The sequence below is a fragment of the Somniosus microcephalus genome, chromosome 4, assembly GCF_052327205.1.
Source record: "Somniosus microcephalus isolate GS21.2 chromosome 4, FLI_Smic_1.0, whole genome shotgun sequence".
NCBI lineage: Eukaryota > Metazoa > Chordata > Chondrichthyes > Squaliformes > Somniosidae > Somniosus > Somniosus microcephalus.
Genome location: NC_140990.1, coordinates 93,122,114 through 93,145,731, shown reverse-complemented (window position 1 = coordinate 93,145,731; position 23,618 = coordinate 93,122,114). Strand labels below are relative to the sequence as shown.

Below are 23,618 nucleotides of genomic sequence, written 5' to 3'. Positions count from 1 at the left end.
TCAGTCAGTGTGTGTCAGTGTGTGTCAGTGAGTGTGTGTCGGTTTGTGACAGTGAGTGTGTGTCAGTGTGTGTCAGTGAGTGTGTGTCAGTTTGTGTCAGTGAGTGTGTGTCAGTGAGTGTGTGTCAGTTAGTGTCAGTGAGTGTGTGTCAGTGAGTGTGTGTCAGTGAATGTCAGTGTGTGTGTGTCAGTTTGTGACAGTGAGTGTGTGTCAGTGTGTGTCAGTGAGTGTGTGTCAATGTGTGTCAGTGTGTGTGTATCAGTGTGTGTCAGTGAGTGTGTGTCAGTTTGTGTCAGTGTGTGTGTGTCAGTTTGTGTCAGTGTGTGTGTGTCAGTTTGTGACAGTGAGTGTGTGTCAGTGTGTGTCAGTGATTGTGTGTCAGTGTGTGTCAGTGAGTGTGTGTCAGTTTGTGTCAGCGAGTGTGTGTCAGTTTGTGTCAGTGAGTGTGTGTCAGTTTGTGACAGTGAGTGTGTGTCAGTTTGTGTCAGTGAGTGTGTGTCAGTGTGTGTGTGTCAGTTTGTGACAGTGAGTGTGTGTCAGTGAGTGTGTGTCAGTGAGTGTGTCAGTTTGTGACAGTGTGTGTGTGTCAGTGTGTGTCAGTGGGTGTGTGTCAGTTTGTGACAGTGAGTGTGTGTCAGTGAGTGTGTGTCAGTTGTGTGTCAGTGAGAGTGTGTCAGTGTGTGTCAGTCAGTGTGTGTCAGTGTGTGTCAGTGAGTGTGTGGCGGTTTGTGACAGTGAGTGTGTGTCAGTGTGTTTCAGTGAGTGTGTGTCAGTATGTGTCAGTGAGTGTGTGCCAGTTTGTGTCAGTGAGTGTGTGTCAGTTTGTGTCAGGGAATGTGTGTCAGTTTGTGTCAGTGAGTGTGTGTCAGTTTGTATTAGTGAGTGTGTGTCAGTGAGTGTGTGTCAGTGTGTGTCAGTGAGTGTGTGTCAGTTTGTGTCAGTGAGTGTGTGTCAGTGCGTGTGTGTCAGTGAGTGTGTGTCAGTGAGTGTGTGTCAGTTTGTGTCAGTGAGTGTGTGTCAGTGTGTGTCAGTGAGTGTGTGTCAGTGTGTGTCAGTGAGTGTGTGGCAGTGTGTGTCAGTGATTGTGTGTCAGTGTGTGTCAGTGAGTGTGTGTCGGTTTGTGACAGTGAGTGTGTGTCAGTGTGTGTCAGTGAGTGTGTGTCAGTTTGTGTCAGTGATTGTGTGCCATTGTGTGTCAGTGAGTGTGTGTCAGTGAGTGTGTCAGTTTGTGACAGTGTGTGTGTGTCAGTGTGTGTCAGTGTGTGTGTGTCAATTTGTGACAGTGAGTGTGTGTCAGTGAGTGTGTGTCAGTTGTGTGTCAGTGAGTGTGTGTCAGTGTGTGTCAGTCAGTATGTGTCAGTGTGTGTCAGTGAGTGTGTGTCGGTTTGTGACAGTGAGTGTGTGTCAGTGTGTGTCAGTGAGTGTGTGTCAGTTTGTGTCAGTGAGTGTGTGTCAGTGAGTGTGTGTCAGTTAGTGTCAGTGAGTGTGTGTCAGTTTGTGTCAGTGAGTGTGTGTCAGTTTGTGTCAGTAAGTGTGCGTCAGTGAGTGTGCGTCAGTGAGTGTGTGTCAGTGAGTGTGTGTCAGTGTGTGTCAGTTTGTGTCTCTGAGTGTGTGTGTCAGTGTGTGTCAGTGAGTTTGTGTCAGTGTGTGTCAGTGAGTGTGTCAGTTTGTGTTAGTGAGTGTGTGTCAGTGAGTGTGAGTCAGTGAGTGTGTGTCAGTTTGTGTCAGTGAGTGTGTGTCAGTTTGTGTCAGTAAGTGTGTGTCAGTGAGTGTCAGTGAGTGTGTGTCAGTTTGTGTCAGTTTGTGTCAGTGAGTGTGTGTCAGTGAGTGTGTGTCATTGACTGTGTGTCAGTGAGTGTGTGTCAGTTTGTGTGAGTGAGTGTGTGTCAGTTTGTGTGAGTGAGTGTGTGTCAGTTTGTGTCAGTGAGTGTGTGTCAGTGAGTGTGTGTCAGTGTGTGTCAGTGAGTGTGTGTCAGTTTGTGTCAGTGAGTGTGTGCCAGTGTGTGTCAGTGAGTGTGTGTCAGTGAGTGTGTCAGTTTGTGACAGTGTGTGTGTGTCAGTGTGTGTCAGTGTGTGTGTGTCAATTTGTGACAGTGAGTGTGTGTCAGTGAGTGTGTGTCAGTTGTGTGTCAGTGAGTGTGTGTCAGTGTGTGTCAGTCAGTGTGTGTCAGTGTGTGTCAGTGAGTGTGTGTCGGTTTGTGACAGTGAGTGTGTGTCAGTGTGTGTCAGTGAGTGTGTGTCAGTTTGTGTCAGTGAGTATGTGTCAGTGAGTGTGTGTCAGTTAGTGTCAGTGAGTGTGTGTCAGTGAGTGTGTGTCAGTGAATGTCAGTGTGTGTGTGTCAGTTTGTGACAGTGAGTGTGTGTCAGTGTGTGTCAGTGAGTGTGTGTCAATGTGTGTCAGTGTGTGTGTATCAGTGAGTGTCAGTGAGTGTGTGTCAGTTTGTGTCAGTGTGTGTGTGTCAGTTTGTGTCAGTGTGTGTGTGTCAGTTTGTGACAGTGAGTGTGTGTCAGTGTGTGTCAGTGATTGTGTGTCAGTGTGTGTCAGTGAGTGTGTGTCAGTTTGTGTCAGTGAGTGTGTGCCAGTTTGTGTCAGTGAGTGTGTGTCAGTATGTGTCAGTGAGTGTGTGTCAGTATGTGTCAGTGAGTGTGTGTCAGTGAGTGTGTGTCAGTGTGTGTCAGTGAGTGTGTGTCAGTGAGTGTGTTACAGTGTGTCAGTGTGTGTCAGTGAGTGTGTGTCAGAGTGTGTGTCAGTGAGTGCGTCAGTTTGTGTCAGTGAGTGTGTGTCAGTGAGTGTGTGTCAGTTTGTGTCAGTGAGTGTGTGACAGTTTGTGTCAGTGAGTGTGTGTCAGTGTGTGTGTCAGTGAGTGTGTGTCAGTTTGTGTGAGTGTGTGTCAGTTTGTGTCAGTGAGTGTGAGTCAGTGAGTGTGTGTCAGTTTGTGTCAGTGAGTGTGTGTCAGTTTGTGTCAGTAAGTGTGTGTCAGTGAGTGTCAGTGAGTGTGTGTCAGTTTGTGTCAGTTTGTGTCAGTGAGTGTGTGTCAGTGAGTGTGTGTCAGTGACTGTGTGTCAGTGAGTGTGTGTCAGTTTGTGTGAGTGTGTGTCAGTTTGTGTGAGTGAGTGTGTGTCAGTTTGTGTCAGTGAGTGTGTGTCAGTGAGTGTGTGTCAGTGTGTGTCAGTGAGTGTGTTTCAGTTTGTGTCAGTGAGTGTGTGTCAGTGAGTGTGTGTCAGTGAGTGTGTGTCAGTGAGTGTGTGTCAGTGAGTGTCTGTCAGTTTGTGTTACTGAGTGTGTGTCAGTGAGTGTGTGTCAGTGGGTGTGTGTCAGTGTGTGTCAGTGAGTGTGTGTCAGTTTGTGTCAGTGATTGTGTGTCAGTGTGTGTCAGTGAGTGTGTGTCAGTGTGTGTCAGTGAGTGTGTGTCAGTTTGTGTCAGTGAGTGTGTGTAAGTTTGTGTCAGTGAGTGTGCGTCAGTGAGTGTGCGTCAGTGAGTGTGTGTCAGTGAGTGTGTGTCAGTGTGTGTCAGTTCGTGTCTCTGAGTGTGTGTGTCAGTGTGTGTCAGTGAGTTTGTGTCAGTGTGTGTCAGTGAGTGTGTGTCAGTTTGTGTCAGTGAATGTGTGTCAGATTGTGTTAGTGACATACACACACTGACTAAGTGTGTGTCAGTGAGTGTGTGTCAGTTTCTGTTAGTGAGTGTGTGTCAGTGAGTGTGAGTCAGTGAGTGTGTGTCAGTTTGTGTCAGTGTGTGTGTGTCAGTGTGTGTGTGTCAGTGAGTGTGTATCAGTGAGTGTGTGTCAGTGAGTGTGTGTCAGTTTGTGTTAGTGAGTGTGTGTCAGTGAGTGTGTGTCAGTGTGTGTCAGTGAGTGTGTCAGTTTGTGTTAGTGAATGTGTGTCAGTTTGTGTTAGTCAGTGTGTGTGTGTCACTAAGTGTGTGTCAGTGAGTGTGTGTCAGTTTGTGTTAGTGAGTGTGTGTCAGTGAGTGTGAGTCAGTGAGTGTGTGTCAGTTTGTGTCAGTGTGTGTGTGTCAGTGTGTGTGTGTCAGTGTGTGTGTGTCAGTGAGTGTGTGTCAGTAAGTGTGTGTCAGTTTGTGTCAGTGAGTGTGTGTCAGTCAGTTTGTGTCAGTTTGTGTCAGGGAGTGTGTGTCAGGGAGTGTGTGTCAGTTTGTGTCAGTGTGTGTGTGTGTCAGTTTGTGTCAGTGTGTGTGTGTCAGTTTGTGACAGTGAGTGTGTGTCAGTGTGTGTCAGTGATTGTGTGTCAGTGTGTGACAGTGAGTGTGTGTCAGTTTGTGTCAGTGAGTGTGTGTCAGTGTGTGTGTGTCAGTTTGTGACAGTGAGTGTGTGTCAGTGAGTGTGTGTCAGTGAGTGTGTCAGTTTGTGACAGTGTGTGTGTGTCAGTGTGTGTCAGTGGGTGTGTGTCAGTTTGTGACAGTGAGTGTGTGTCAGTGAGTGTGTGTCAGTTGTGTGTCAGTGAGTGTGTGTCAGTGTGTGTCAGTCAGTGTGTGTCAGTGAGTGTGTGGCGGTTTGTGACAGTGAGTGTGTGTCAGTGTGTGTCAGTGAGTGTGTGTCAGTATGTGTCAGTGAGTGTGTGCCAGTTTGTGTCAGTGAGTGTGTGTCAGTATGTGTCAGTGAGTGTGTGCCAGTTTGTGTCAGTGAGTGTGTGTCAGTATGTGTCAGTGAGTGTGTGTCAGTATGTGTCAGTGAGTGTGTGTCAGTGAGTGTGTGTCAGTGTGTGTCCGTGAGTGTGTGTCAGTGAGTGTGTTACAGTGTGTCAGTGTGTGTCAGTGAGTGTGTGTCAGAGTGTGTGTCAGTGAGTGCGTCAGTTTGTGTCAGTGAGTGTGTGTCAGTGAGTGTGTGTCAGTTTGTGTCAGTGAGTGTGTGTCAGTTTGTGTCAGTGAGTGTGTGTCAGTGAGTGTGTGTCAGTGAGTGTGCGTCAGTTTGTGTCAGTGAGTGTGTGTCAGTTTGTGTCAGTGAGTGTGTGTCAGTGAGTGTGAGTCAGTGAGTGGGTGTCAGTTTGTGTCAGTGAGTGTGTGTCAGTTTGTGTGAGTGTGTGTCAGTTTGTGTCAGTGAGTGTGAGTCAGTGAGTGTGTGTCAGTTTGTGTCAGTGAGTGTGTGTCAGTTTGTGTCAGTAAGTGTGTGTCAGTGAGTGTCAGTGAGTGTATGTCAGTTTGTGTCAGTTTGTTTCAGTGAGTGTGTGTCAGTGAGTGTGTGTCATTGACTGTGTGTCAGTGAGTGTGTGTCAGTTTGTGTGAGTGAGTGTGTGTCAGTTTGTGTGAGTGAGTGTGTGTCAGTTTGTGTCAGTGAGTGTGTGTCAGTGAGTGTGTGTCAGTGTGTGTCAGTGAGTGTGTTTCAGTTTGTGTCAGTGAGTGTGTGTCAGTGAGTGTGTGTCAGTGAGTGTGTGTCAGTGAGTGTGTGTCAGTGTGTGTCAGTGAGTGTCTGTCAGTTTGTGTTACTGAGTGTGTGTCAGTGAGTGTGTGTCAGTGGGTGTGTGTCAGTGTGTGTCAGTGAGTGTGTGTCAGTTTGTGTCAGTGACTGTGTGTCAGTGTGTGTCAGTGAGTGTGTGTCAGTGTGTGTCAGTGAGTGTGTGTCAGTTTGTGTCAGTGAGTGTGTGTCAGTTTGTGTCAGTGAGTGTGCGTCAGTGAGTGTGCGTCAGTGAGTGTGTGTCAGTGAGTGTGTGTCAGTGTGTGCCAGTTTGTGTCTCTGGGTGTGTGTGTCAGTGTGTGTCAGTGAGTTTGTGTCAGTGTGTGTCAGTGAGTGTGTGTCAGTTTGTGTCAGTGAATGTGTGTCAGTTTGTGTAAGTCAGTGTGTGTATGTCACTAAGTGTGTGTCAGTGAGTGTGTGTCAGTTTCTGTTAGTGAGTGTGTGTCAGTGAGTGTGAGTCAGTGAGTGTGTGTCAGTGTGTGTCAGTGATTGTGTGTCAGTGTGTGTCAGTGAGTGTGTGTCGGTTTGTGACAGTGAGTGTGTGTCAGTGTGTGTCAGTGAGTGTGTGTCAGTTTGTGTCAGTGATTGTGTGCCAGTGTGTGTCAGTGAGTGTGTGTCAGTGAGTGTGTCAGTTTGTGACAGTGTGTGTGTGTCAGTGTGTGTCAGTGTGTGTGTGTCAATTTGTGACAGTGAGTGTGTGTCAGTGAGTGTGTGTCAGTTGTGTGTCAGTGAGTGTGTGTCAGTGTGTGTCAGTCAGTATGTGTCAGTGTGTGTCAGTGAGTGTGTGTCGGTTTGTGACAGTGAGTGTGTGTCAGTGTGTGTCAGTGAGTGTGTGTCAGTTTGTGTCAGTGATTGTGTGTCAGTGTGTGTCAGTGAGTGTGTGTCAGTGTGTGTCAGTGAGTGTGTGTCAGTTTGTGTCAGTGAGTGTGTGTAAGTTTGTGTCAGTGAGTGTGCGTCAGTGAGTGTGCGTCAGTGAGTGTGTGTCAGTGAGTGTGTGTCAGTGTGTGTCAGTTCGTGTCTCTGAGTGTGTGTGTCAGTGTGTGTCAGTGAGTTTGTGTCAGTGTGTGTCAGTGAGTGTGTGTCAGTTTGTGTCAGTGAATGTGTGTCAGATTGTGTTAGTGACATACACACACTGACTAAGTGTGTGTCAGTGAGTGTGTGTCAGTTTCTGTTAGTGAGTGTGTGTCAGTGAGTGTGAGTCAGTGAGTTTGTGTCAGTTTGTGTCAGTGTGTGTGTGTCAGTGTGTGTGTGTCAGTGAGTGTGTATCAGTGAGTGTGTGTCAGTGAGTGTGTGTCAGTTTGTGTTAGTGAGTGTGTGTCAGTGAGTGCGTGTCAGTGTGTGTCAGTGAGTGTGTGTCAGTTTGTGTTAGTGAATGTGTGTCAGTTTGTGTTAGTCAGTGTGTGTGTGTCACTAAGTGTGTGTCAGTGAGTGTGTGTCAGTTTGTGTTAGTGAGTGTGTGTCAGTGAGTGTGAGTCAGTGAGTGTGTGTCAGTTTGTGTCAGTGTGTGTGTGTCAGTGTGTGTGTGTCAGTGTGTGTGTGTCAGTGAGTGTGTGTCAGTAAGTGTGTGTCAGTTTGTGTTAGTGAGTGTGTGTCAGTGAGTGTGTGTCAGTGAGTGTGTGTCAGTCAGTTTGTGTCAGTTTGTGTCAGGGAGTGTGTGTCAGGGAGTGTGTGTCAGTTTGTGTCAGTGTGTGTGTGTGTCAGTTTGTGTCAGTGTGTGTGTGTCAGTTTGTGACAGTGAGTGTGTGTCAGTGTGTGTCAGTGATTGTGTGTCAGTGTGTGACAGTGAGTGTGTGTCAGTTTGTGTCAGTGAGTGTGTGTCAGTGTGTGTGTGTCAGTTTGTGACAGTGAGTGTGTGTCAGTGAGTGTGTGTCAGTGAGTGTGTCAGTTTGTGACAGTGTGTGTGTGTCAGTGTGTGTCAGTGGGTGTGTGTCAGTTTGTGACAGTGAGTGTGTGTCAGTGAGTGTGTGTCAGTTGTGTGTCAGTGAGTGTGTGTCAGTGTGTGTCAGTCAGTGTGTGTCAGTGAGTGTGTGGCAGTTTGTGACAGTGAAAGTGTGTCAGTGTGTGTCAGTGAGTGTGTGTCAGTATGTGTCAGTGAGTGTGTGCCAGTTTGTGTCAGTGAGTGTGTGTCAGTATGTGTCAGTGAGTGTGTGCCCGTTTGTGTCAGTGAGTGTGTGTCAGTAAGTGTCAGTGAGTGTGTGTCAGTATGTGTCAGTGAGTGTGTGTCAGTGAGTGTGTGTCAGTGTGTGTCAGTGAGTGTGTGTCAGTGAGTGTGTTACAGTGTGTCAGTGTGTGTCAGTGAGTGTGTGTCAGAGTGTGTGTCAGTGAGTGCGTCAGCTTGTGTCAGTGAGTGTGTGTCAGTGAGTGTGTGTCAGTTTGTGTCAGTGAGTGTGTGTCAGTTTGTGTCAGTGAGTGTGTGTCAGTGAGTGTGTGTCAGTTTGTGTCAGTGAGTGTGTGTCAGTTTGTGTCAGTGAGTGTGTGTCAGTGAGTGTGAGTCAGTGAGTGTGTGTCAGTTTGTGTCAGTGAGTGTGTGTCAGTTTGTGTGAGTGTGTGTCAGTTTGTGTCAGTGAGTGTGAGTCAGTGAGTGTGTGTCAGTTTTTGTCAGTGAGTGTGTGTCAGTTTGTGTCAGTAAGTGTGTGTCAGTGAGTGTCAATGAGTGTGTCTCAGTTTGTGTCAGTTTGTGTCAGTGAGTGTGTGTCAGTGAGTGTGTGTCATTGACTGTGTGTCAGTGAGTGTGTGTCAGTTTGTGTGAGTGAGTGTGTGTCAGTTTGTGTGAGTGAGTGTGTGTCAGTTTGTGTCAGTGAGTGTGTGTCAGTGAGTGTGTGTCAGTGTGTGTCAGTGAGTGTGTTTCAGTTTGTGTCAGTGAGTGTGTGTCAGTGAGTGTGTGTCAGTGAGTGTGTGTCAGTGAGTGTGTGTCAGTGTGTGTCAGTGAGTGTCTGTCAGTTTGTGTTACTGAGTGTGTGTCAGTGAGTGTGTGTCAGTGGGTGTGTGTCAGTGTGTGTCAGTGAGTGTGTGTCAGTTTGTGTCAGTGACTGTGTGTCAGTGTGTGTCAGTGAGTGTGTGTCAGTGTGTGTCAGTGAGTGTGTGTCAGTTTGTGTCAGTGAGTGTGTCAGTTTGTGTCAGTGAGTGTGCATCAGTGAGTGCGCGTCAGTGAGTGTGTGTCAGTGAGTGTGTGTCAGTGTGTGCCAGTTTGTGTCTCTGGGTGTGTGTGTCAGTGTGTGTCAGTGAGTTTGTGTCAGTGAGTGTGTGTCAGTTTGTGTCAGTGAATGTGTGTCAGTTTGTGTTAGTCAGTGTGTGTATGTCACTAAGTGTGTGTCAGTGAGTGTGTGTCAGTTTCTGTTAGTGAGTGTGTGTCAGTGAGTGTGAGTCAGTGAGTGTGTGTCAGTTTGTGTCAGTGTGTGTGTGTCAGTGTGTGTGTGTCAGTGAGTGTGTATCAGTGAGTGTGTGTCAGTGAGTGTGTGTCAGTTTGTGTTAGTGAGTGTGTGTCAGTGAGTGTGTGTCAGTGTGTGTCAGTGAGTGTGTGTCAGTTTGTGTTAGTGAATGTGTATCAGTTTGTGTTAGTCAGTGTGTGTGTGTCACTAAGTGTGTGTCAGTGAGTGTGTGTCAGTTTGTGTTAGTGAGTGTGTGTCAGTGAGTGTGAGTCAGTGAGTGTGTGTCAGTTTGTGTCAGTGTGTGTGTGTCAGTGTGTGTGTGTCAGTGTGTGTGTGTCAGTGAGTGTGTGTCAGTAAGTGTGTGTCAGTTTGTGTTAGTGAGTGTGTGTCAGTGAGTGTGTGTCAGTGAGTGTGTGTCAGTCAGTTTGTGTCAGTTTGTGTCAGGGAGTAAGTGCCAGGGAGTGTGTGTCAGTTTGTGTCAGGGAGTGTGTGTCAGTTTGTGTCAGGGAGTGTGTGTCAGTTTGTGTCAGTGAGTGTGTGTCAGTTTGTATTAGTGAGTGTGTGTCAGTGAGTGTGTGTCAGTGTGTGTCAGTGAGTGTGTGTCAGTTTGTGTCAGTGAGTGTGTTTCAGTGCGTGTGTGTCAGTGAGTGTGTGTCAGTGAGTGTGTGTCAGTTTGTGTCAGTGAGTGTGTGTCAGTGTGTGTCAGTGAGTGTGTGTCAGTGTGTGTCAGTGAGTGTGTGTCAGTGTGTGTCAGTGATTGTGTGTCAGTGTGTGTCAGTGAGTGTGTGTCGGTTTGTGACAGTGAGTGTGTGTCAGTGTGTGTCAGTGAGTGTGTGTCAGTTTGTGTCAGTGATTGTGTGCCAGTGTGTGTCAGTGAGTGTGTGTCAGTGAGTGTGTCAGTTTGTGACAGTGTGTGTGTGTCAGTGTGTGTCAGTGTGTGTGTGTCAATTTGTGACAGTGAGTGTGTGTCAGTGAGTGTGTGTCAGTTGTGTGTCAGTGAGTGTGTGTCAGTGTGTGTCAGTCAGTATGTGTCAGTGTGTGTCAGTGAGTGTGTGTGTCGGTTTGTGACAGTGAGTGTGTGTCAGTGTGTGTCAGTGAGCGTGTGTCAGTTTGTGTCAGTGATTGTGTGTCAGTGTGTGTCAGTGAGTGTGTGTCAGTGTGTGTCAATGAGTGTGTGTCAGTTTGTGTCAGTGAGTGTGTGTAAGTTTGTGTCAGTGAGTGTGCGTCAGTGAGTGTGCGTCAGTGAGTGTGTGTCAGTGAGTGTGTGTCAGTGTGTGTCAGTTCGTGTCTCTGAGTGTGTGTGTCAGTGTGTGTCAGTGAGTTTGTGTCAGTGTGTGTCAGTGAGTGTGTGTCAGTTTGTGTCAGTGAATGTGTGTCAGATTGTGTTAGTGACATACACACACTGACTAAGTGTGTGTCAGTGAGTGTGTGTCAGTTTCTGTTAGTGAGTGTGTGTCAGTGAGTGTGAGTCAGTGAGTGTGTGTCAGTTTGTGTCAGTGTGTGTGTGTCAGTGTGTGTGTGTCAGTGAGTGTGTATCAGTGAGTGTGTGTCAGTGAGTGTGTGTCAGTTTGTGTTAGTGAGTGTGTGTCAGTGAGTGTGTGTCAGTGTGTGTCAGTGAGTGTGTGTCAGTTTGTGTTAGTGAATGTGTGTCAGTTTGTGTTAGTCAGTGTGTGTGTGTCACTAAGTGTGTGTCAGTGAGTGTGTGTCAGTTTGTGTTAGTAAGTGTGTGTCAGTGAGTGTGAGTCAGTGAGTGTGTGTCAGTTTGTGTCAGTGTGTGTGTGTCAGTGTGTGTGTGTCAGTGTGTGTGTGTCAGTGAGTGTGTGTCAGTAAGTGTGTGTCAGTTTGTGTTAGTGAGTGTGTGTCAGTGAGTGTGTGTCAGTGAGTGTGTGTCAGTCAGTTTGTGTCAGTTTGTGTCAGGGAGTGTGTGTCAGGGAGTGTGTGTCAGTTTGTGTCAGTGTGTGTGTGTGTCAGTTTGTGTCAGTGTGTGTGTGTCAGTTTGTGACAGTGAGTGTGTGTCAGTGTGTGTCAGTGATTGTGTGTCAGTGTGTGACAGTGAGTGTGTGTCAGTTTGTGTCAGTGAGTGTGTGGCAGTGTGTGTGTGTCAGTTTGTGACAGTGTGTGTGTGTCAGTGTGTGTCAGTGGGTGTGTGTCAGTTTGTGACAGTGAGTGTGTGTCAGTGAGTGTGTGTCAGTTGTGTGTCAGTGAGTGTGTGTCAGTGTGTGTCAGTCAGTGTGTGTCAGTGAGTGTGTGGCGGTTTGTGACAGTGAGTGTGTGTCAGTGTGTGTCAGTGAGTGTGTGTCAGTATGTGTCAGTGAGTGTGTGCCAGTTTGTGTCAGTGAGTGTGTGTCAGTATGTGTCAGTGAGTGTGTGCCAGTTTGTGTCAGTGAGTGTGTGTCAGTAAGTGTCAGTGAGTGTGTGTCAGTATGTGTCAGTGAGTGTGTGTCAGTGAGTGTGTGTCAGTGTGTGTCAGTGAGTGTGTGTCAGTGAGTGTGTTACAGTGTGTCAGTGTGTGTCAGTGAGTGTGTGTCAGAGTGTGTGTCAGTGAGTGCGTCAGTTTGTGTCAGTGAGTGTGTGTCAGTGAGTGTGTGTCAGTTTGTGTCAGTGAGTGTGTGTCAGTTTGTGTCAGTGAGTGTGTGTCAGTGAGTGTGTGTCAGTTTGTGTCAGTGAGTGTGTGTCAGTTTGTGTCAGTGAGTGTGTGTCAGTGAGTGTGAGTCAGTGAGTGTGTGTCAGTTTGTGTCAGTGAGTGTGTGTCAGTTTGTGTGAGTGTGTGTCAGTTTGTGTCAGTGAGTGTGAGTCAGTGAGTGTGTGTCAGTTTGTGTCAGTGAGTGTGTGTCAGTTTGTGTCAGTAAGTGTGTGTCAGTGAGTGTCAGTGAGTGTGTGTCAGTTTGTGTCAGTTTGTGTCAGTGAGTGTGTGTCAGTGAGTGTGTGTCATTGACTGTGTGTCAGTGAGTGTGTGTCAGTTTGTGTGAGTGAGTGTGTGTCAGTTTGTGTGAGTGAGTGTGTGTCAGTTTGTGTCAGTGAGTGTGTGTCAGTGAGTGTGTGTCAGTGTGTGTCAGTGAGTGTGTTTCAGTTTGTGTCAGTGAGTGTGTGTCAGTGAGTGTGTGTCAGTGAGTGTGTGTCAGTGAGTGTGTGTCAGTGTGTGTCAGTGAGTGTCTGTCAGTTTGTGTTACTGAGTGTGTGTCAGTGAGTGTGTGTCAGTGGGTGTGTGTCAGTGTGTGTCAGTGAGTGTGTGTCAGTTTGTGTCAGTGACTGTGTGTCAGTGTGTGTCAGTGAGTGTGTGTCAGTGTGTGTCAGTGAGTGTGTGTCAGTGTGTGTCAGTGAGTGTCTGTCAGTTTGTGTTACTGAGTGTGTGTCAGTGAGTGTGTGTCAGTGGGTGTGTGTCAGTGTGTGTCAGTGAGTGTGTGTCAGTTTGTGTCAGTGACTGTGTGTCAGTGTGTGTCAGTGAGTGTGTGTCAGTGTGTGTCAGTGAGTGTGTGTCAGTTTGTGTCAGTGAGTGTGTGTCAGTTTGTGTCAGTGAGTGTTCGTCAGTGAGTGTGCGTCAGTGAGTGTGTGTCAGTGAGTGTGTGTCAGTGTGTGCCAGTTTGTGTCTCTGGGTGTGTGTGTCAGTGTGTGTCAGTGAGTTTGTGTCAGTGTGTGTCAGTGCGTATGTGTCAGTTTGTGTCAGTGAATGTGTGTCAGTTTGTGTTAGTCAGTGTGTGTATGTCACTAAGTGTGTGTCAGTGAGTGTGTGTCAGTTTCTGTTAGTGAGTGTGTGTCAGTGAGTGTGAGTCAGTGAGTGTGTGTCAGTTTGTGTCAGTGTGTGTGTGTCAGTGTGTGTGTGTCAGTGAGTGTGTATCAGTGAGTGTGTGTCAGTGAGTGTGTGTCAGTTTGTGTTAGTGAGTGTGTGTCAGTGAGTGTGTGTCAGTGTGTGTCAGTGAGTGTGTGTCAGTTTGTGTTAGTGAATGTGTATCAGTTTGTGTTAGTCAGTGTGTGTGTGTCACTAAGTGTGTGTCAGTGAGTGTGTGTCAGTTTGTGTTAGTGAGTGTGTGTCAGTGAGTGTGAGTCAGTGAGTGTGTGTCAGTTTGTGTCAGTGTGTGTGTCAGTGTGTGTGTGTCAGTGTGTGTGTGTCAGTGAGTGTGTGTCAGTAAGTGTGTGTCAGTTTGTGTTAGTGAGTGTGTGTCAGTGAGTGTGTGTCAGTGAGTGTGTGTCAGTCAGTTTGTGTCAGTTTGTGTCAGGGAGTGTGTGCCAGGGAGTGTGTGTCAGTTTGTGTCAGGGAGTGTGTGTCAGTTTGTGTCAGGGAGTGTGTGTCAGTTTGTGTCAGTGAGTGTGTGTCAGTTTGTATTAGTGAGTGTGTGTCAGTGAGTGTGTGTCAGTGTGTGTCAGTGAGTGTGTGTCAGTTTGTGTCAGTGAGTGTGTGTCAGTGCGTGTGTGTCAGTGAGTGTGTGTCAGTGAGTGTGTGTCAGTTTGTGTCAGTGAGTGTGTGTCAGTGTGTGTCAGTGAGTGTGTGTCAGTGAGTGTGTGTCAGTGTGTGTCAGTGATTGTGTGTCAGTGTGTGTCAGTGAGTGTGTGTCGGTTTGTGACAGTGAGTGTGTGTCAGTGTGTGTCAGTGAGTGTGTGTCAGTTTGTGTCAGTGATTGTGTGCCAGTGTGTGTCAGTGAGTGTGTGTCAGTGAGTGTGTCAGTTTGTGACAGTGTGTGTGTGTCAGTGTGTGTCAGTGTGTGTGTGTCAATTTGTGACAGTGAGTGTGTGTCAGTGAGTGTGTGTCAGTTGTGTGTCAGTGAGTGTGTGTCAGTGTGTGTCAGTCAGTATGTGTCAGTGTGTGTCAGTGAGTGTGTGTCGGTTTGTGACAGTGAGTGTGTGTCAGTGTGTGTCAGTGAGTGTGTGTCAGTTTGTGTCAGTGATTGTGTGTCAGTGTGTGTCAGTGAGTGTGTGTCAGTGAGTGTGTGTCAGTTTGTGTCAGTGAGTGTGTGTAAGTTTGTGTCAGTGAGTGTGCGTCAGTGAGTGTGCGTCAGTGAGTGTGTGTCAGTGAGTGTGTGTCAGTGTGTGTCAGTTCGTGTCTCTGAGTGTGTGTGTCAGTGTGTGTCAGTGAGTTTGTGTCAGTGTGTTTCAGTGAGTGTGTGTCAGTTTGTGTCAGTGAATGTGTGTCAGATTGTGTTAGTGACATACACACACTGACTAAGTGTGTGTCAGTGAGTGTGTGTCAGTTTCTGTTAGTGAGTGTGTGTCAGTGAGTGTGAGTCAGTGAGTGTGTGTCAGTTTGTGTCAGTGTGTGTGTGTCAGTGTGTGTGTGTCAGTGTGTGTGTGTCAGTGAGTGTGTATCAGTGAGTGTGTGTCAGTGAGTGTGTGTCAGTTTGTGTTAGTGAGTGTGTGTCAGTGAGTGTGTGTCAGTGTATGTCAGTGAGTGTGTGTCAGTTTGTGTTAGTGAATGTGTGTCAGTTTGTGTTAGTCAGTGTGTGTGTGTCACTAAGTGTGTGTCAGTGAGTGAGTGTCAGTTTGTGTTAGTGAGTGTGTGTCAGTGAGTGTGAGTCAGTGAGTGTGTGTCAGTTTGTGTCAGTGTGTGTGTGTCAGTGTGTGTGTGTCAGTGTGTGTGTGTCAGTGAGTGTGTGTCAGTAAGTGTGTGTCAGTTTGTGTTAGTGAGTGTGTGTCAGTGAGTGTGTGTCAGTGAGTGTGTGTCAGTCAGTTTGTGTCAGTTTGTGTCAGGGAGTGTGTGTCAGGGAGTGTGTGTCAGTTTGTGTCAGTGTGTGTGTGTGTCAGTTTGTGTCAGTGTGTGTGTGTCAGTTTGTGACAGTGAGTGTGTGTCAGTGTGTGTCAGTGATTGTGTGACAGTGAGTGTGTGTCAGTTTGTGTCAGTGAGTGTGTGTCAGTGTGTGTGTGTCAGTTTGTGACAGTTTGTGTCAGTCAGTGTGTGTCAGTGTGTGTCAGTCAGTGTGTGTCAGTGTGTGTCAGTGAGTGTGTGTCAGTTTGTGTCAGTGAGTGTGTGTCACTGTGTGTCAGTGAGTGTGTGTCAGTGTGTGTCAGTGAGTGTGTGTCGGTTTGTGTCAGTGTGTGTGTGTCAGTGTGTGTCAGTGAGTGTTTCAGTTTGTGTCAGTGAGTGTGTGTCAGTGTGTGTCAGTGAGTGTTTCAGTTTGTGTCAATGAGTGTGTGTCAGTTTGTGTCAGTGAGTGTGTGTCAGTGTGTGTCAGTGAGTGTGTGTCAGTGTGTGTCAGTGAGTGTGTGTCAGTTTGGGTCAGTGAGTGTGTGTCAGTTTGTGACAGTGAGTGTGTGTCAGTTTGTGTCAGTGAGTGTGTGTCAGTTTGTGATTGAGTGCATGTCAGTGAGTGTGTGTCACTTTGAGTCAGTGAGTGTGTGTCACTTTGTGCAAGTGAGTGTGTGTCAGTGTGTGTCGGTGAGTGTGTGTCACTGAGTGTGTGTCAGTTTGTGTCAGTGAGTGTGTGTCAGTGTGTGTCAGTGAGTGTGTGTCAGTGTGTGTCAGTGAGTGCGTGTCAGTTTGTGTCAGTGAGTGTGTGTCAGTTTGTGTCAGTGAGTGTGTGTCAGTGAGTGTCAGTGTGTGTGTGTCAGTGTGTGTCAGTGAGTGTGTTTCAGGGAGTGTGTGTCAGTTTGTGTCCGTGAGTGTGTGTCAGTTTGTGCCAGTGAATGTGTGTCAGTTTGTGTTAGTGAGTGTGTGCCAGTTTGTGTTAGTGAGTGTGTGTCAGTTTGTGTTAGTGAGTGTGTGTCAGTGAGTGTGTGTCAGTGAGTGTGTGTCAGTGAGTGTGTGTCAGTGTATGTCAGTGAGTGTGTGTCAGTGAGTGTGTGTCAGTTTGTGTCAGTGTGTGTGTGTCAGTGTGTGAGTGAGTGTGTCAGTGTGTGTCAGTGAGTGTGTGTCAGTGTGTGTCAGTGAGTGCGTGTCAGTGTGTGTCAGTGAGTGTGTGTTAGCGTGTGTCAGTGAGTGTGTGTCAGTTTGTGTCAGTGAGTGTGTGTCAGTGTGTGTCCGTGAGCGCATGATAGTTTGTGTCAGTTTGTGTGTGTCAGTGAGTGTGTATCAGTGAGTGTGTGTCAGTGAGTGTGTGTCAGTTTGTGTTAGTGAGTGTGTGTCAGTTCGTGTGTGTCAGTTCGTGTTAGTAAGTGTGTGTCAGTGAGTGTGTGTCAGTTTGTGTCAGTGAGTGTGTGTCAGTTTCTGTCAGTGAGTGTGTGTCAGTTTGTGTCAGTGAGTGTGTGTCAGTTTGTGTCAGTGTGTGTGTGGCAGTTTGTGTCAGTGAGTGTGTGTCAGTGTGTGTCAGTGAGTGTGTGTCAGTGAGTGTGTGTCAGTGAGTGTGTGTAATTGTGTGTCAGTGAGTGTGTGTCAGTTTGTGTCAGAGAGTGTGTGTCAGTGTGTGTCAGTTTGTGTCAGTGAGTATGTGTCAGTTTGTGTCAGTGAGTCTGTGTCAGTGAGTGTGTGTCAGTGTGTGTCAGTGAGTGTCTGTCAGTTTGTGTTACTGAGTGTGTGTCAGTGAGTGTGTGTCAGTGGGTGTGTGTCAGTGTGTGTCAGTGAATGTGTGTCAGTTTGTGTCAATGATTGTGTGTCAGTGTGTGTCAGTGAGTGTGTGTCAGTTTGTGTCAGTGAGTGTGTGTCAGTTTGTGTCATTGAGTGTGCGTCAGTGTGTGTCAGTGAGTGTGTGTCAGTGAGTGTGTGTCAGTGTGTGTCAGTTTGTGTCTCTGAGTGTGTGTGTCAGTGTGTGTCAGTGAGTGTGTGTCAGTGTTTGTCAGTGAGTGTGTGTCAGTTTGTGTCAGTGAATGTGTGTCAGTTTGTGTTAGTCAGTGCGTGTGTGTCACAAAGTGTGTGTCAGTGAGTGTGTGTCAGTTTCTGTTAGTGAGTGTGTGTCAGTGAGTGTGAGTCAGTGAGTGTGTGTCAGTTTGTGTCAGTGTGTGTGTGTCAGTGTGTGTGTGTCAGTGAGTGTGTATCAGTGAGTGTGTGTCAGTTTGTGTTAGTGAGTGTGTGTCAGTGAGTGTGTGTCAGTGAGTGTGTGTCAGTGAGTGTGTGTCAGTCAGTTTGTGTCAGTTTGTGTCAGGGAGTGAGTGTGAGGGAGTGTGTGTCAGTTTGTGTCAGGGAGTGTGTGTCAGTTTGTGTCAGGGAGTGTGTGTCAGTTTGAGTCAGTGAGTGTGTGTCAGTTTGTGTCAGTGAGTGTGTGTCAATGAGTGTGTGTCAGTGAGTGTGTGTCAGTGAGTGTTTGTCAGTTTGTGTCAGTGAGTGTGTGTCAGTGTGTCAGTATGTGTCAGTGAGTGTGTGTCAGTGTTTGTCAGTGAGTGTGTGTCAGTGTGTGTCAGTGAGTGTGTGTCAGTTTGTGTCAGTGTGTGTGTGTCAGTGTGTGTCAGTGAGTGTGTTTCAGTTTGTGTCAGTGAGTGTGTGTCAGTTTGTGTCAGTGAGTGTGTGTCAGTGAGTGTGTGTCAGTGAGTGTGTGTCAGTGTGTGTCAGTCAGTGTGTGTCAGTGTGTGTCAGTGAGTGTGTGTCACTTTGAGCAAGTGAGTGTGTGTCAATTTGTGTCAGTGAGTGTGTGTCAGTGCGAGTGTGTCAGTTTTTGTCAGTGAGTGTGTGTCAGTGAGTGTGTGTCAGTTTGTGTCAGTCAGTGTGTGTCAGTTTGTGTCAGTGAGTGTGTGTCAGTGAGTGTGTGTCAGTTTGTGTCAGTGAGTGTGTGTCAGTTTGTGACAGTGAGTGTGTGTCAGTGAGTGTGTGTCAGTTTGTGTCAGTGAGTGTGTGTCAGTGAGTGTGTATCAGTTTGTGTCAGTGAGTGTGTATCAGTTTGTGTCAGTGAGTGTGTGTCAGTGTGTGTCAGTGAGTGTGTGTCAGTGAGTGTATGTCAGCTTGTCAGTGAATGTGTGTCAGTGAGTGTCAGTGTGTGTGTGTCAGTGTGTGTCAGTGAGTGTGTTTCAATGAGTGTGTGTCAGTTTGTGTCAGTGAGTGTGTGTCAGTTTGTGCCAGTGAATGTATGTCAGTTTGTGTTAGTGAGTGTGTGTCAGTTTGTGTCAGTGAGTGTGTGTCAGTGAGTGTGTGTCAGTTTGTGTCAGTGAGTGTGTGTCAGTGAGTGTGTCAGTTTGTGTCAGAGAGTGTGTGTCAGTGTGTGTCAGTGAGTGTGTGTCAGTTTGTGTCAGTGAGTGTGTGTCAGTGTGTGTCAGTGAGTGTGTGTCAGTTTGTGTCAGTCTTTGTGTGTCAGTTTGTGTCAGTGAGTGTGTGTCAGTGAGTGTGTGTCAGTTTGTGCCAGCGAATGTGTGTCAGTTTGAGTTAGTGAGTTTGTGTCAGTTTGTGTTCGTGAGTGTGTGTCAGTTTGTGTCAGTCTGCGTGTGTCAGTGTGTGTCAGTCAGTGTGTGTCAGTGAGTGTGTGTCAGTGAGTGTGTGTCAGTTTGTGTCAGTGAGTGTGTGTCAGTTTGTGTTAGTGAGTGTGTGTCAGTTTGTGTTAGTGAGAGTGTGTCAGTGTTTGTCAGTGAGTGTGTGTCAGTATGTGTCAGTGAGTGTGTGTCAGTGATTCTGGGTCAGTGTGTGTCAGTGAGTGTGTGCCAGTGAGTGTGTGTCAGTGAGTGTGTGTCAGTTTGTGTCAGTCAGTGTGTGTCAGTGTGTGTCAGTTTGTGGCAGTGAGTGTGTGTCAGTGAGTGTGTGTCAGTGTGTGTCAGTGAGTGTGTGTCATTGTGTGTCAGTGAGTGTGTGTCAGTTTGAGTCAGTGATTGTGTGTCAGTGTGTGTCAGTGAGTCTGTGTCAGTTTGTGTCAGTGAGTGTGTGTCAGTTTGTGTCAGTGAGTGTGTGTCAGTGAGTGTGAGTCAGTGAGTGTGTGTCAGTTTGTGTCAGTGAGTGTGTGTCAGTGAGTGTGTGTCAGTTTGTGTCAGTGAGTGTGTGTCAGTGTGTGTCAGTGAGTGTGTGTCAGTGTGTGTCAGTGAGTGTGTGTCAGTTTGTGTCAGTGAGTGTGTGTCAGTTTGTGACAGTGAGTGTGTGTCAGTATGTGTCAGTGAGTGTGTGTCAGTTTGTGACTGAGTGCATGTCAGTGAGTGTGTGTCAGTTTGTGTCAGTGAGTGTGTGTCACTTTGTGCAAGTGAGTGTGTGTCAGTGTGTGTCGGTGAGTGTGTGTCACTGAGTGTGTGTCAGTTTTTGTCAGTGAGTGTGTGTCAGTGAGTGCGTGTCAGTTTGTGTCAGTGAGTGTGTGTCAGTTTGTGTCAGTGAGTGTGTGTCAGTGAGTGTCAGTGTGTGTGTGTCAGTGTGTGTCAGTGAGTGTGTGTCAGTGAGTGTGTGTCAGTGAGTGTGTGTCAGTGAGTGTGTGTCAGTTTGTGTCAGTGTGTGTGTGTCAGTGTGTGAGTGAGTGTGTGTCAGTGTGTGTCAGTGAGTGTGTGTCAGTGTGTGTCAGTGAGTGCGTGTCAGTGTGTGTCAGTGAGTGTGTGTCAGTGTGTGTCAGTGAGTGTGTGTCAGTTTGTGTCAGTGAGTGTGTGTCAGTGTGTGTCCGTGAGCGCATGACAGTTTGTGTCAGTTTGTGTGTGTCAGTGAGTGTGTATCAGTGAGTGTGTGTCAGTGAGTGTGTGTCAGTTTGTGTTAGTGAGTGTGTGTCAGTGAGTGTGTGTCAGTTTGTGTTAGTGAGTGTGTGTCAGTGAGTGTGTGTCAGTTTGTGTCAGTGAGTGTGTGTCAGTTTCTGTCAGTGAGTGTGTGTCAGTTTGTGTCAGTGAGTGTGTGTCAGTTTGTGTCAGTGTGTGTGTGGCAGATTGTGTCAGTGAGTGTGTGTCAGTGTGTGTCCGTGAGTGTGTGTCAGTGAGTGTGTGTCAGTGAGTGTGTGTAATTGTGTGTCAGTGAGTGTGTGTCAGTTTGTGTCAGAGAGTGTGTGTCAGTGTGTGTCAGTTTGTGTCAGTGAGTATGTGTCAGTTTGTGTCAGTGAGTCTGTGTCAGTGAGTGTGTGTCAGTGTGTGTCAGTGAGTGTCTGTCAGTTTGTGTTACTGAGTGTGTGTCAGTGAGTGTGTGTCAGTGGGTGTGTGTCAGTGTGTGTCAGTGAGTGTGTGTCAGTTTGTGTCAATGATTGTGTGTCAGTGTGTGTCAGTGAGTGTGTGTCAGTGTGTATCAGTGAGTGTGTGTCAGTTTGTGTCAGTGAGTGTGTGTCAGTTTGTGTCAGTGAGTGTGCGTCAGTGAGTGTGTGTCAGTGAGTGTGTGTCAGTGTGTGTCAGTTTGTGTCTCTGAGTGTGTGTGTCAGTGTGTGTCAGTGAGTGTGTGTCAGTTTGTGTCAGTGAATGTGTGTCAGTTTGTGTTAGTCAGTGTGTGTGTGTCTCTAAGTGTGTGTCAGTGAGTGTGTGTCAGTTTCTGTTAGTGAGTGTGTGTCAGTGAGTGTGAGTCAGTGAGTGTGTGTCAGTTTGTGTCAGTGTGTGTGTGTCAGTGTGTGTGTGTCAGTGAGTGTGTGTCAGTGCGTGTCAGTGAGTGTGTGTCAGTTTGTGTTAGTGAGTGTGTGTCAGGGAGTGTGTGTCAGTGAGTGTGTGTCAGTGAGTGTGTGTCAGTTTGTGTCAGTGAGTGTGTGTCAGTGTGTGTCAGTGAGTGTGTGTCAGTTTGTGTCAGTGAGTGTGTGTCAGTTTGTCAGTGAGTGTGTATCAGTTTGTGTCAGTGAGTGTGTGTCAGTGTATGTCAGTGAGTGTGTGTCAGTTTGTGTCAGTGAGTGTGTGTCAGCTTGTCAGTGAATGTGTGTCAGTGAGTGTCAGTTTGTGTGTGTCAGTGTGTGTCAGTGAGTGTGTTTCAATGAGTGTGTGTCAGTTTGTGTCAGTGAATGTGTGTCAGTTTGTGCCAGTGAATGTGTGTCAGTTTGTGTTAGTGAGTGTGTGTCAGTTTGTGTCAGTGAGTGTGTGTCAGTGAGTGTGTGTCAGTTTGTGTCAGTGAGTGTGTGTCAGTGAGTGTGTGTCAGTTTGTGTCAGAGAGTGTGTGTCAGTGTGTGTCAGTGAGTGTGTGTCAGTTTGTGTCAGTGAATGTGTGTCAGTGTGTGTCAGTGAGTGTGTGTCAGTTTGTGTCAGTCTTTGTGTGTCAGTTTGTGTCAGTGAGTGTGTTTCAGTGAGTGTGTGTCAGTTTGTGCCAGTGAATGTGTGTCAGTTTGTGTTCGTGAGTTTGTGTCAGTTTGTGTTCGTGAGTGTGTGTCAGTTTGTGTCAGTCTGTGTGTGTCAGTGTGTGTCAGTCAGTGTGTGTCAGTGAGTGTGTGTCAGTGAGTGTGTGTCAGTTTGTGTCAGTGAGTGTGTGTCAGTTTGTGTTAGTGAGTGTGTGTCAGTTTGTGTTGGTGAGAGTGTGTCAGTGTTTGTCAGTGAGTGTGTGTCAGTATGTGTCAGTGAGTGTGTGTCAGTGATTCTGGGTCAGTGTGTGTCAGTGAGTGTGTGCCAGTGAGTGTGTGTCAGTGAGTGTGTGTCAGTTTGTGTCAGTCAGTGTGTGTCAGTTTGTGTCAGTGAGTGTGTGTCAGTGAGTGTGTGTCAGTTTGTGTCAGTGAGTGTGTGTCAGTGTGTGTCAGTGAGTGTGTGTCAGTGTGTGTCAGTGAGTGTGTGTCAGTGTGTGTCAGTGAGTGTGTGTCAGTTTGTGTCAGTGAGTGTGTGTCAGTTTGTGACAGTGAGTGTGTGTCAGTATGTGTCAGTGAGTGTGTGTCAGTTTGTGACTGAGTGCATGTCAGTGAGTGTGTGTCAGTTTGTGTCAGTGAGTGTGTGTCACTTTGTGCAAGTGAGTGTGTGTCAGTGTGTGTCGGTGAGTGTGTGTCACTGAGTGTGTGTCAGTTTTTGTCAGTGAGTGTGTGTCAGTGAGTGCGTGTCAGTTTGTGTCAGTGAGTGTGTGTCAGTTTGTGTCAGTGAGTGTGTGTCAGTGAGTGTCAGTGTGTGTGTGTCAGTGTGTGTCAGTGAGTGTGTGTCAGTGAGTGTGTGTCAGTGTGTGTCAGTGAGTGTGTGTCAGTGAGTGTGTGTCAGTTTGTGTCAGTGTGTGTGTGTCAGTGTGTGAGTGAGTGTGTGTCAGTGTGTGTCAGTGAGTGTGTGTCAGTGTGTGTCAGTGAGTGCGTGTCAGTGTGTGTCAGTGAGTGTGTGTCAGTGTGTGTCAGTGAGTGTGTGTCAGTTTGTGTCAGTGAGTGTGTGTCAGTGTGTGTCCGTGAGCGCATGACAGTTTGTGTCAGTTTGTGTGTGTCAGTGAGTGTGTATCAGTGAGTGTGTGTCAGTGAGTGTGTGTCAGTTTGTGTTAGTGAGTGTGTGTCAGTGAGTGTGTGTCAGTTTGTGTTAGTGAGTGTGTGTCAGTGAGTGTGTGTCAGTTTGTGTCAGTGAGTGTGTGTCAGTTTCTGTCAGTGAGTGTGTGTCAGTTTGTGTCAGTGAGTGTGTGTCAGTTTGTGTCAGTGTGTGTGTGGCAGATTGTGTCAGTGAGTGTGTGTCAGTGTGTGTCCGTGAGTGTGTGTCAGTGAGTGTGTGTCAGTGAGTGTGTGTAATTGTGTGTCAGTGAGTGTGTGTCAGTTTGTGTCAGAGAGTGTGTGTCAGTGTGTGTCAGTTTGTGTCAGTGAGTATGTGTCAGTTTGTGTCAGTGAGTCTGTGTCAGTGAGTGTGTGTCAGTGTGTGTCAGTGAGTGTCTGTCAGTTTGTGTTACTGAGTGTGTGTCAGTGAGTGTGTGTCAGTGGGTGTGTGTCAGTGTGTGTCAGTGAGTGTGTGTCAGTTTGTGTCAATGATTGTGTGTCAGTGTGTGTCAGTGAGTGTGTGTCAGTGTGTATCAGTGAGTGTGTGTCAGTTTGTGTCAGTGAGTGTGTGTCAGTTTGTGTCAGTGAGTGTGCGTCAGTGAGTGTGTGTCAGTGAGTGTGTGTCAGTGTGTGTCAGTTTGTGTCTCTGAGTGTGTGTGTCAGTGTGTGTCAGTGAGTGTGTGTAAGTTTGTGTCAGTGAATGTGTGTCAGTTTGTGTTAGTCAGTGTGTGTGTGTCTCTAAGTGTGTGTCAGTGAGTGTGTGTCAGTTTCTGTTAGTGAGTGTGTGTCAGTGAGTGTGAGTCAGTGAGTGTGTGTCAGTTTGTGTCAGTGTGTGTGTGTCAGTGTGTGTGTGTCAGTGAGTGTGTGTCAGTGCGTGTCAGTGAGTGTGTGTCAGTTTGTGTTAGTGAGTGTGTGTCAGGGAGTGTGTGTCAGTGAGTGTGTGTCAGTGAGTGTGTGTCAGTTTGTGTCAGTGAGTGTGTGTCAGTGTGTGTCAGTGAGTGTGTGTCAGTTTGTGTCAGTGAGTGTGTGTCAGTTTGTCAGTGAGTGTGTATCAGTTTGTGTCAGTGAGTGTGTGTCAGTGTATGTCAGTGAGTGTGTGTCAGTTTGTGTCAGTGAGTGTGTGTCAGCTTGTCAGTGAATGTGTGTCAGTGAGTGTCAGTGTGTGTGTGTCAGTGTGTGTCAGTGAGTGTGTTTCAATGAGTGTGTGTCAGTTTGTGTCAGTGAATGTGTGTCAGTTTGTGCCAGTGAATGTGTGTCAGTTTGTGTTAGCGAGTGTGTGTCAGTTTGTGTCAGTGAGTGTGTGTCAGTGAGTGTGTGTCAGTTTGTGTCAGTGAGTGTGTGTCAGTGAGTGTGTGTCAGTTTGTGTCAGAGAGTGTGTGTCAGTGTGTGTCAGTGAGTGTGTGTCAGTTTGTGTCAGTGAATGTGTGTCAGTGTGTGTCAGTGAGTGTGTGTCAGTTTGTGTCAGTCTTTGTGTGTCAGTTTGTGTCAGTGAGTGTGTTTCAGTGAGTGTGTGTCAGTTTGTGCCAGTGAATGTGTGTCAGTTTGTGTTCGTGAGTTTGTGTCAGTTTGTGTTCGTGAGTGTGTGTCAGTTTGTGTCAGTCTGTGTGTGTCAGTGTGTGTCAGTCAGTGTGTGTCAGTGAGTGTGTGTCAGTGAGTGTGTGTCAGTTTGTGTCAGTGAGTGTGTGTCAGTTTGTGTTAGTGAGTGTGTGTCAGTTTGTGTTGGTGA

At 47.3% G+C, this 23,618-nt stretch overlaps 1 protein-coding gene across 1 annotated transcript in view; it reads left to right on the top strand.

Annotated features, from left to right (window-relative positions):
* Positions 1-23,618, top strand: part of LOC147119514 (FH1/FH2 domain-containing protein 3-like) — a 659,765-nt gene that overhangs the window by 55,819 nt on the left and 580,328 nt on the right. The gene's annotated exons all lie outside the window — the stretch shown is intronic.